The sequence below is a fragment of the Hyla sarda genome, unplaced genomic scaffold (assembly GCF_029499605.1).
Source record: "Hyla sarda isolate aHylSar1 unplaced genomic scaffold, aHylSar1.hap1 scaffold_920, whole genome shotgun sequence".
NCBI lineage: Eukaryota > Metazoa > Chordata > Amphibia > Anura > Hylidae > Hyla > Hyla sarda.
Window position 1 is genome coordinate 134,799 of NW_026610950.1, and position 8,933 is coordinate 143,731.

The window sequence follows — 8,933 nt, forward strand, 5'->3', positions numbered from 1 at the left end:
GGGTAGGGGTGTGGCGCGATATTGGGGAAGGGATGAGATTTTATATTTCTTCATAAGCATTAATCTTATTTTGTCAATTAGGAACATTCAGCACCCACCCGCTATCAAGGCAGCTGCCTATCATGTCATGCCCTACCTGCACAGGTGTGCTGGCTACTCAAATGATCCAATTAAGGAGGCCATTTAGTCAGCAGCAGCAGAAGTCCTGTGCCTGGACGCTCCAACAGGGGCCAGACACAAGCAGAAGCAGCAGAAGCAGCAGCAGCACCACCTTTTGTTTTTTGGCTGCAGCAGCAGCAAGGCCCACAGGGCTGGCTAGCTGGCTAGCCAGCAAGCAGGTAGCAATGAAAGTAGGAATCTTTCTTTTTAACCCTGTAAGGGGGTGGTGCACTGTACCCGAAGATACTGCCATATCGGGTCAATGCATAGGGCGACGGAAGCAAGCTTCGAAATCGGCCCCCGTTCTCAAAAATCCATTTAATATATGGTCCCCAGATAGGGGACGTATCAGATATTAAACTGATAAGAACAGATACTACACTTGATCTTAGCCAAAAGGCCGAGAAGCGATAACCGTGAAAGGGGTGGGCCCAACAAGGTCCCCTTCATGGGCACTATCACTGCTTGCTGTCAGGGAGGCTGCCAGACAATTTTCCATGCACACTCTGGGCTGGGGGGCAGTCAACCACCAGTACACACAGCAGAACCTAAACCCATACCATTATTGCTAAGCAGCAAGACAGGGGCCCATTGCACTCCCACGGGGCCTTTTTAAATGCAATCCATAACCCGGATTTGCCAGGAACCCTTCTTACTCCTCCTACTTGCATGTGACACTGGGCTTAGGATCTGCATAGGAAACACACACACAAGCACACACCTACCTTTGTTGCCTGCAGATGCCTCCTTGGCTGTCCCCAAACGGTATCAAACCAACACCCACGGGAAGCTGTAAGCATAGAGGACATGCCTGCACCCCATTGGACTTACCTGTGTGGGTTAAATCCGGGTTATTTGACAACCTATGGCGGTGATGGTTCTGCTCAGGCAGAGCAGTGCTGATGCTCCTCATAAAGCTGTCGCTGCTGTGAAGGTTCTAGGTGACATCACAAATCCCTTTGGTTACATACACAACAAAGCTGGGTTGTTGTTGTTTACACTCTGCAAGGCCTGTGGAAGTGAGTGACATCATAGCACTGTAGTTCTGAGGGTTCAAGATGGATGCAACAATCTCCTGTTGCTTCTATGAAGGCCGTAATAGACGACATCACCAAACAGCTCCATAGTCACATACACAGCAAAGGAGAGATGTTGTTTACACCTAGTGATGTCAGTGGTATTGAGTGACATCACAGCACAGTGCTAAGGCTCCTGGGCCTGGACACAGCAGCGGCTGCAATATCTCAACGGAGAATACGTTTATATCTATGTGTGTGTGTGCGCATATATATATATATATATATATATATATATATATATATATATATATTTCTCCGCCGAAATCACTTTTAAACCCATTTCCACCTTTTTTTCCCTTCTCTTCCTCTTACTTTTTTTTCACGTTTTTTTACGTTTTTTTCCTTTTCGCCTCTTTTCTGGGCGTATTATTCTTCTTTTTCTTCTTTTTTTTCGTCTAATGCATACCCCATCAGTGCAGCAATGCTTATTCAATACCGCCAGCAGATGGAGACACTGGGGGATAATTTTCTAAGGATTTATACTGATTTTTCCTGTCTGAATTTGTCGCACAGAAAGTTGCAGGCCAAATATGTGTGACATTTCTGCGACTTTAGCTTCTAGAGCATTTTTACAACATTATACATAGGTGCTGAATACATAAAAAGCGACTGTTCAGCGACAGACAAGTCGCATCGGCTGAAAGTAGGCCAGAATGTCAGTCCATGTTGGAGCAGGTTTAGATACAGTCTAAAGCATAGATCTCAAAGTCTGTGCACAGAATTTAGCAAGGGCCTCGCACCTTCTGATGCATCAGGTAGGTGCACAATAGCATAGCCTAACCCTCTGTACTTTGGTCTATATTGATGCGGGACATAGACAGCCAGCTGATGACCAATCCATTAGTGCAATGGATGGCTGGAAGCATTTGTCTTTGCCTTTGCAATACCACAGAAGCAATGCATGGTCAATGTACAGCAATGACACACCTGTGTGAACAGCCAGGAGACCCCCCCCCCCCATGTTATGTTACATAGTTACATAGTTAGTACGGTCGAAAAAAGACATATGTCCATCACGTTCAACCAGGGAATTAAGGGGTAGGGGTGTGGCGCGATATTGGGGAAGGGATGAGATTTTATATTTCTTCATAAGCATTAATCTTATTTTGTCAATTAGGAACATTCAGCACCCACCCGCTATCAAGGCAGCTGCCTATCATGTCATGCCCTACCTGCACAGGTGTGCTGGCTACTCAAATGATCCAATTAAGGAGGCCATTTAGTCAGCAGCAGCAGAAGTCCTGTGCCTGGACGCTCCAACAGGGGCCAGACACAAGCAGAAGCAGCAGAAGCAGCAGCAGCACCACCTTTTGTTTTTTGGCTGCAGCAGCAGCAAGGCCCACAGGGCTGGCTAGCTGGCTAGCCAGCAGGCAGGTAGCAATGAAAGTAGGAATCTTTCTTTTTAACCCTGTAAGGGGGTGGTGCACTGTACCCGAAGATACTGCCATATCGGGTCAATGCATAGGGCGACGGAAGCAAGCTTCGAAATCGGCCCCCGTTCTCAAAAATCCATTTAATATATGGTCCCCAGATAGGGGACGTATCAGATATTAAACTGATAAGAACAGATACTACACTTGATCTTAGCCAAAAGGCCGAGAAGCGATAACCGTGAAAGGGGCGGGCCCAACAAGGTCCCCTTCATGGGCACTATCACTGCTTGCTGTCAGGGAGGCTGCCAGACAATTTTCCATGCACACTCTGGGCTGGGGGGCAGTCAACCACCAGTACACACAGCAGAACCTAAACCCATACCATTATTGCTAAGCAGCAAGACAGGGGCCCATTGCACTCCCACGGGGCCTTTTTAAATGCAATCCATAACCCGGATTTGCCAGGAACCCTTCTTACTCCTCCTACTTGCATGTGACACTGGGCTTAGGATCTGCATAGGAAACACACACACAAGCACACACCTACCTTTGTTGCCTGCAGATGCCTCCTTGGCTGTCCCCAAACGGTATCAAACCAACACCCACGGGAAGCTGTAAGCATAGAGGACATGCCTGCACCCCATTGGACTTACCTGTGTGGGTTAAATCCGGGTTATTTGACAACCTATGGCGGTGATGGTTCTGCTCAGGCAGAGCAGTGCTGATGCTCCTCATAAAGCTGTCGCTGCTGTGAAGGTTCTAGGTGACATCACAAATCCCTTTGGTTACATACACAACAAAGCTGGGTTGTTGTTGTTTACACTCTGCAAGGCCTGTGGAAGTGAGTGACATCATAGCACTGTAGTTCTGAGGGTTCAAGATGGATGCAACAATCTCCTGTTGCTTCTATGAAGGCCGTAATAGACGACATCACCAAACAGCTCCATAGTCACATACACAGCAAAGGAGAGATGTTGTTTACACCTAGTGATGTCAGTGGTATTGAGTGACATCACAGCACAGTGCTAAGGCTCCTGGGCCTGGACACAGCAGCGGCTGCAATATCTCAACGGAGAATACGTTTATATCTATGTGTGTGTGTGCGCATATATATATATATATATATATATATATATATATATATATATATTTCTCCGCCGAAATCACTTTTAAACCCATTTCCACCTTTTTTTCCCTTCTCTTCCTCTTACTTTTTTTTCACGTTTTTTTACGTTTTTCTCCTTTTCGCCTCTTTTCTGGGCGTATTATTCTTCTTTTTCTTCTTTTTTTTCGTCTAATGCATACCCCATCAGTGCAGCAATGCTTATTCAATACCGCCAGCAGATGGAGACACTGGGGGATAATTTTCTAAGGATTTATACTGATTTTTCCTGTCTGAATTTGTCGCACAGAAAGTTGCAGGCCAAATATGTGTGACATTTCTGCGACTTTAGCTTCTAGAGCATTTTTACAACATTATACATAGGTGCTGAATACATAAAAAGCGACTGTTCAGCGACAGACAAGTCGCATCGGCTGAAAGTAGGCCAGAATGTCAGTCCATGTTGGAGCAGGTTTAGATACAGTCTAAAGCATAGATCTCAAAGTCTGTGCACAGAATTTAGCAAGGGCCTCGCACCTTCTGATGCATCAGGTAGGTGCACAATAGCATAGCCTAACCCTCTGTACTTTGGTCTATATTGATGCGGGACATAGACAGCCAGCTGATGACCAATCCATTAGTGCAATGGATGGCTGGAAGCATTTGTCTTTGCCTTTGCAATACCACAGAAGCAATGCATGGTCAATGTACAGCAATGACACACCTGTGTGAACAGCCAGGAGACCCCCCCCCCCCCCCCCCCCCATGTTATGTTACATAGTTACATAGTTAGTACGGTCGAAAAAAGACATATGTCCATCACGTTCAACCAGGGAATTAAGGGGTAGGGGTGTGGCGCGATATTGGGGAAGGGATGAGATTTTATATTTCTTCATAAGCATTAATCTTATTTTGTCAATTAGGAACATTCAGCACCCACCCGCTATCAAGGCAGCTGCCTATCATGTCATGCCCTACCTGCACAGGTGTGCTGGCTACTCAAATGATCCAATTAAGGAGGCCATTTAGTCAGCAGCAGCAGAAGTCCTGTGCCTGGACGCTCCAACAGGGGCCAGACACAAGCAGAAGCAGAAGCAGCAGAAGCAGCAGCAGCACCACCTTTTGTTTTTTGGCTGCAGCAGCAGCAAGGCCCACAGGGCTGGCTAGCTGGCTAGCCAGCAAGCAGGTAGCAATGAAAGTAGGAATCTTTCTTTTTAACCCTGTAAGGGGGTGGTGCACTGTACCCGAAGATACTGCCATATCGGGTCAATGCATAGGGCGACGGAAGCAAGCTTCGAAATCGGCCCCCGTTCTCAAAAATCCATTTAATATATGGTCCCCAGATAGGGGACGTATCAGATATTAAACTGATAAGAACAGATACTACACTTGATCTTAGCCAAAAGGCCGAGAAGCGATAACCGTGAAAGGGGCGGGCCCAACAAGGTCCCCTTCATGGGCACTATCACTGCTTGCTGTCAGGGAGGCTGCCAGACAATTTTCCATGCACACTCTGGGCTGGGGGGCAGTCAACCACCAGTACACACAGCAGAACCTAAACCCATACCATTATTGCTAAGCAGCAAGACAGGGGCCCATTGCACTCCCACGGGGCCTTTTTAAATGCAATCCATAACCCGGATTTGCCAGGAACCCTTCTTACTCCTCCTACTTGCATGTGACACTGGGCTTAGGATCTGCATAGGAAACACACACACAAGCACACACCTACCTTTGTTGCCTGCAGATGCCTCCTTGGCTGTCCCCAAACGGTATCAAACCAACACCCACGGGAAGCTGTAAGCATAGAGGACATGCCTGCACCCCATTGGACTTACCTGTGTGGGTTAAATCCGGGTTATTTGACAACCTATGGCGGTGATGGTTCTGCTCAGGCAGAGCAGTGCTGATGCTCCTCATAAAGCTGTCGCTGCTGTGAAGGTTCTAGGTGACATCACAAATCCCTTTGGTTACATACACAACAAAGCTGGGTTGTTGTTGTTTACACTCTGCAAGGCCTGTGGAAGTGAGTGACATCATAGCACTGTAGTTCTGAGGGTTCAAGATGGATGCAACAATCTCCTGTTGCTTCTATGAAGGCCGTAATAGACGACATCACCAAACAGCTCCATAGTCACATACACAGCAAAGGAGAGATGTTGTTTACACCTAGTGATGTCAGTGGTATTGAGTGACATCACAGCACAGTGCTAAGGCTCCTGGGCCTGGACACAGCAGCGGCTGCAATATCTCAACGGAGAATACGTTTATATCTATGTGTGTGTGTGCGCATATATATATATATATATATATATATATATATATATATATTTCTCCGCCGAAATCACTTTTAAACCCATTTCCACCTTTTTTTCCCTTCTCTTCCTCTTACTTTTTTTTCACGTTTTTTTACGTTTTTCTCCTTTTCGCCTCTTTTCTGGGCGTATTATTCTTCTTTTTCTTCTTTTTTTTCGTCTAATGCATACCCCATCAGTGCAGCAATGCTTATTCAATACCGCCAGCAGATGGAGACCCTGGGGGATAATTTTCTAAGGATTTATACTGATTTTTCCTGTCTGAATTTGTCGCACAGAAAGTTGCAGGCCAAATATGTGTGACATTTCTGCGACTTTAGCTTCTAGAGCATTTTTACAACATTATACATAGGTGCTGAATACATAAAAAGCGACTGTTCAGCGACAGACAAGTCGCATCGGCTGAAAGTAGGCCAGAATGTCAGTCCATGTTGGAGCAGGTTTAGATACAGTCTAAAGCATAGATCTCAAAGTCTGTGCACAGAATTTAGCAAGGGCCTCGCACCTTCTGATGCATCAGGTAGGTGCACAATAGCATAGCCTAACCCTCTGTACTTTGGTCTATATTGATGCGGGACATAGACAGCCAGCTGATGACCAATCCATTAGTGCAATGGATGGCTGGAAGCATTTGTCTTTGCCTTTGCAATACCACAGAAGCAATGCATGGTCAATGTACAGCAATGACACACCTGTGTGAACAGCCAGGAGACCCCCCCCCCCCCCCCATGTTATGTTACATAGTTACATAGTTAGTACGGTCGAAAAAAGACATATGTCCATCACGTTCAACCAGGGAATTAAGGGGTAGGGGTGTGGCGCGATATTGGGGAAGGGATGAGATTTTATATTTCTTCATAAGCATTAATCTTATTTTGTCAATTAGGAACATTCAGCACCCACCCGCTATCAAGGCAGCTGCCTATCATGTCATGCCCTACCTGCACAGGTGTGCTGGCTACTCAAATGATCCAATTAAGGAGGCCATTTAGTCAGCAGCAGCAGAAGTCCTGTGCCTGGACGCTCCAACAGGGGCCAGACACAAGCAGAAGCAGAAGCAGCAGAAGCAGCAGCAGCACCACCTTTTGTTTTTTGGCTGCAGCAGCAGCAAGGCCCACAGGGCTGGCTAGCTGGCTAGCCAGCAAGCAGGTAGCAATGAAAGTAGGAATCTTTCTTTTTAACCCTGTAAGGGGGTGGTGCACTGTACCCGAAGATACTGCCATATCGGGTCAATGCATAGGGCGACGGAAGCAAGCTTCGAAATCGGCCCCCGTTCTCAAAAATCCATTTAATATATGGTCCCCAGATAGGGGACGTATCAGATATTAAACTGATAAGAACAGATACTACACTTGATCTTAGCCAAAAGGCCGAGAAGCGATAACCGTGAAAGGGGCGGGCCCAACAAGGTCCCCTTCATGGGCACTATCACTGCTTGCTGTCAGGGAGGCTGCCAGACAATTTTCCATGCACACTCTGGGCTGGGGGGCAGTCAACCACCAGTACACACAGCAGAACCTAAACCCATACCATTATTGCTAAGCAGCAAGACAGGGGCCCATTGCACTCCCACGGGGCCTTTTTAAATGCAATCCATAACCCGGATTTGCCAGGAACCCTTCTTACTCCTCCTACTTGCATGTGACACTGGGCTTAGGATCTGCATAGGAAACACACACACAAGCACACACCTACCTTTGTTGCCTGCAGATGCCTCCTTGGCTGTCCCCAAACGGTATCAAACCAACACCCACGGGAAGCTGTAAGCATAGAGGACATGCCTGCACCCCATTGGACTTACCTGTGTGGGTTAAATCCGGGTTATTTGACAACCTATGGCGGTGATGGTTCTGCTCAGGCAGAGCAGTGCTGATGCTCCTCATAAAGCTGTCGCTGCTGTGAAGGTTCTAGGTGACATCACAAATCCCTTTGTGGTTACATACACAACAAAGCTGGGTTGTTGTTGTTTACACTCTGCAAGGCCTGTGGAAGTGAGTGACATCATAGCACTGTAGTTCTGAGGGTTCAAGATGGATGCAACAATCTCCTGTTGCTTCTATGAAGGCCGTAATAGACGACATCACCAAACAGCTCCATAGTCACATACACAGCAAAGGAGAGATGTTGTTTACACCTAGTGATGTCAGTGGTATTGAGTGACATCACAGCACAGTGCTAAGGCTCCTGGGCCTGGACACAGCAGCGGCTGCAATATCTCAACGGAGAATACGTTTATATCTATGTGTGTGTGTGCGCATATATATATATATATATATATATATATATATATATATATATATATTTCTCCGCCGAAATCACTTTTAAACCCATTTCCACCTTTTTTTCCCTTCTCTTCCTCTTACTTTTTTTTCACGTTTTTTTACGTTTTTCTCCTTTTCGCCTCTTTTCTGGGCGTATTATTCTTCTTTTTCTTCTTTTTTTTCGTCTAATGCATACCCCATCAGTGCAGCAATGCTTATTCAATACCGCCAGCAGATGGAGACACTGGGGGATAATTTTCTAAGGATTTATACTGATTTTTCCTGTCTGAATTTGTCGCACAGAAAGTTGCAGGCCAAATATGTGTGACATTTCTGCGACTTTAGCTTCTAGAGCATTTTTACAACATTATACATAGGTGCTGAATACATAAAAAGCGACTGTTCAGCGACAGACAAGTCGCATCGGCTGAAAGTAGGCCAGAATGTCAGTCCATGTTGGAGCAGGTTTAGATACAGTCTAAAGCATAGATCTCAAAGTCTGTGCACAGAATTTAGCAAGGGCCTCGCACCTTCTGATGCATCAGGTAGGTGCACAATAGCATAGCCTAACCCTCTGTACTTTGGTCTATATTGATGCGGGACATAGACAGCCAGCTGATGACCAATCCATTAGTGCAATGGAT

The 8,933-nt window shown here is 46.2% G+C and overlaps 4 non-coding genes across 4 annotated transcripts; all 4 read right to left on the minus strand.

The window, feature by feature from the left end:
• Positions 1-380: 380 nt before the first annotated feature.
• On the minus strand, positions 381-571 carry LOC130349672 (U2 spliceosomal RNA). The gene has a single exon (XR_008886950.1). It is a non-coding gene; the product is annotated as a U2 spliceosomal RNA (small nuclear RNA).
• Positions 572-2,654: 2,083 nt separating this feature from the next.
• On the minus strand, positions 2,655-2,845 carry LOC130349673 (U2 spliceosomal RNA). The gene has a single exon (XR_008886951.1). It is a non-coding gene; the product is annotated as a U2 spliceosomal RNA (small nuclear RNA).
• Positions 2,846-4,941: 2,096 nt separating this feature from the next.
• On the minus strand, positions 4,942-5,132 carry LOC130349674 (U2 spliceosomal RNA). Its single transcript, XR_008886952.1, has one exon. It is a non-coding gene; the product is annotated as a U2 spliceosomal RNA (small nuclear RNA).
• A 2,087-nt stretch (positions 5,133-7,219) lies between these two features.
• Positions 7,220-7,410, minus strand: LOC130349675 (U2 spliceosomal RNA). Its single transcript, XR_008886953.1, has one exon. It is a non-coding gene; the product is annotated as a U2 spliceosomal RNA (small nuclear RNA).
• Between the last annotated feature and the right edge of the window lie 1,523 nt (positions 7,411-8,933).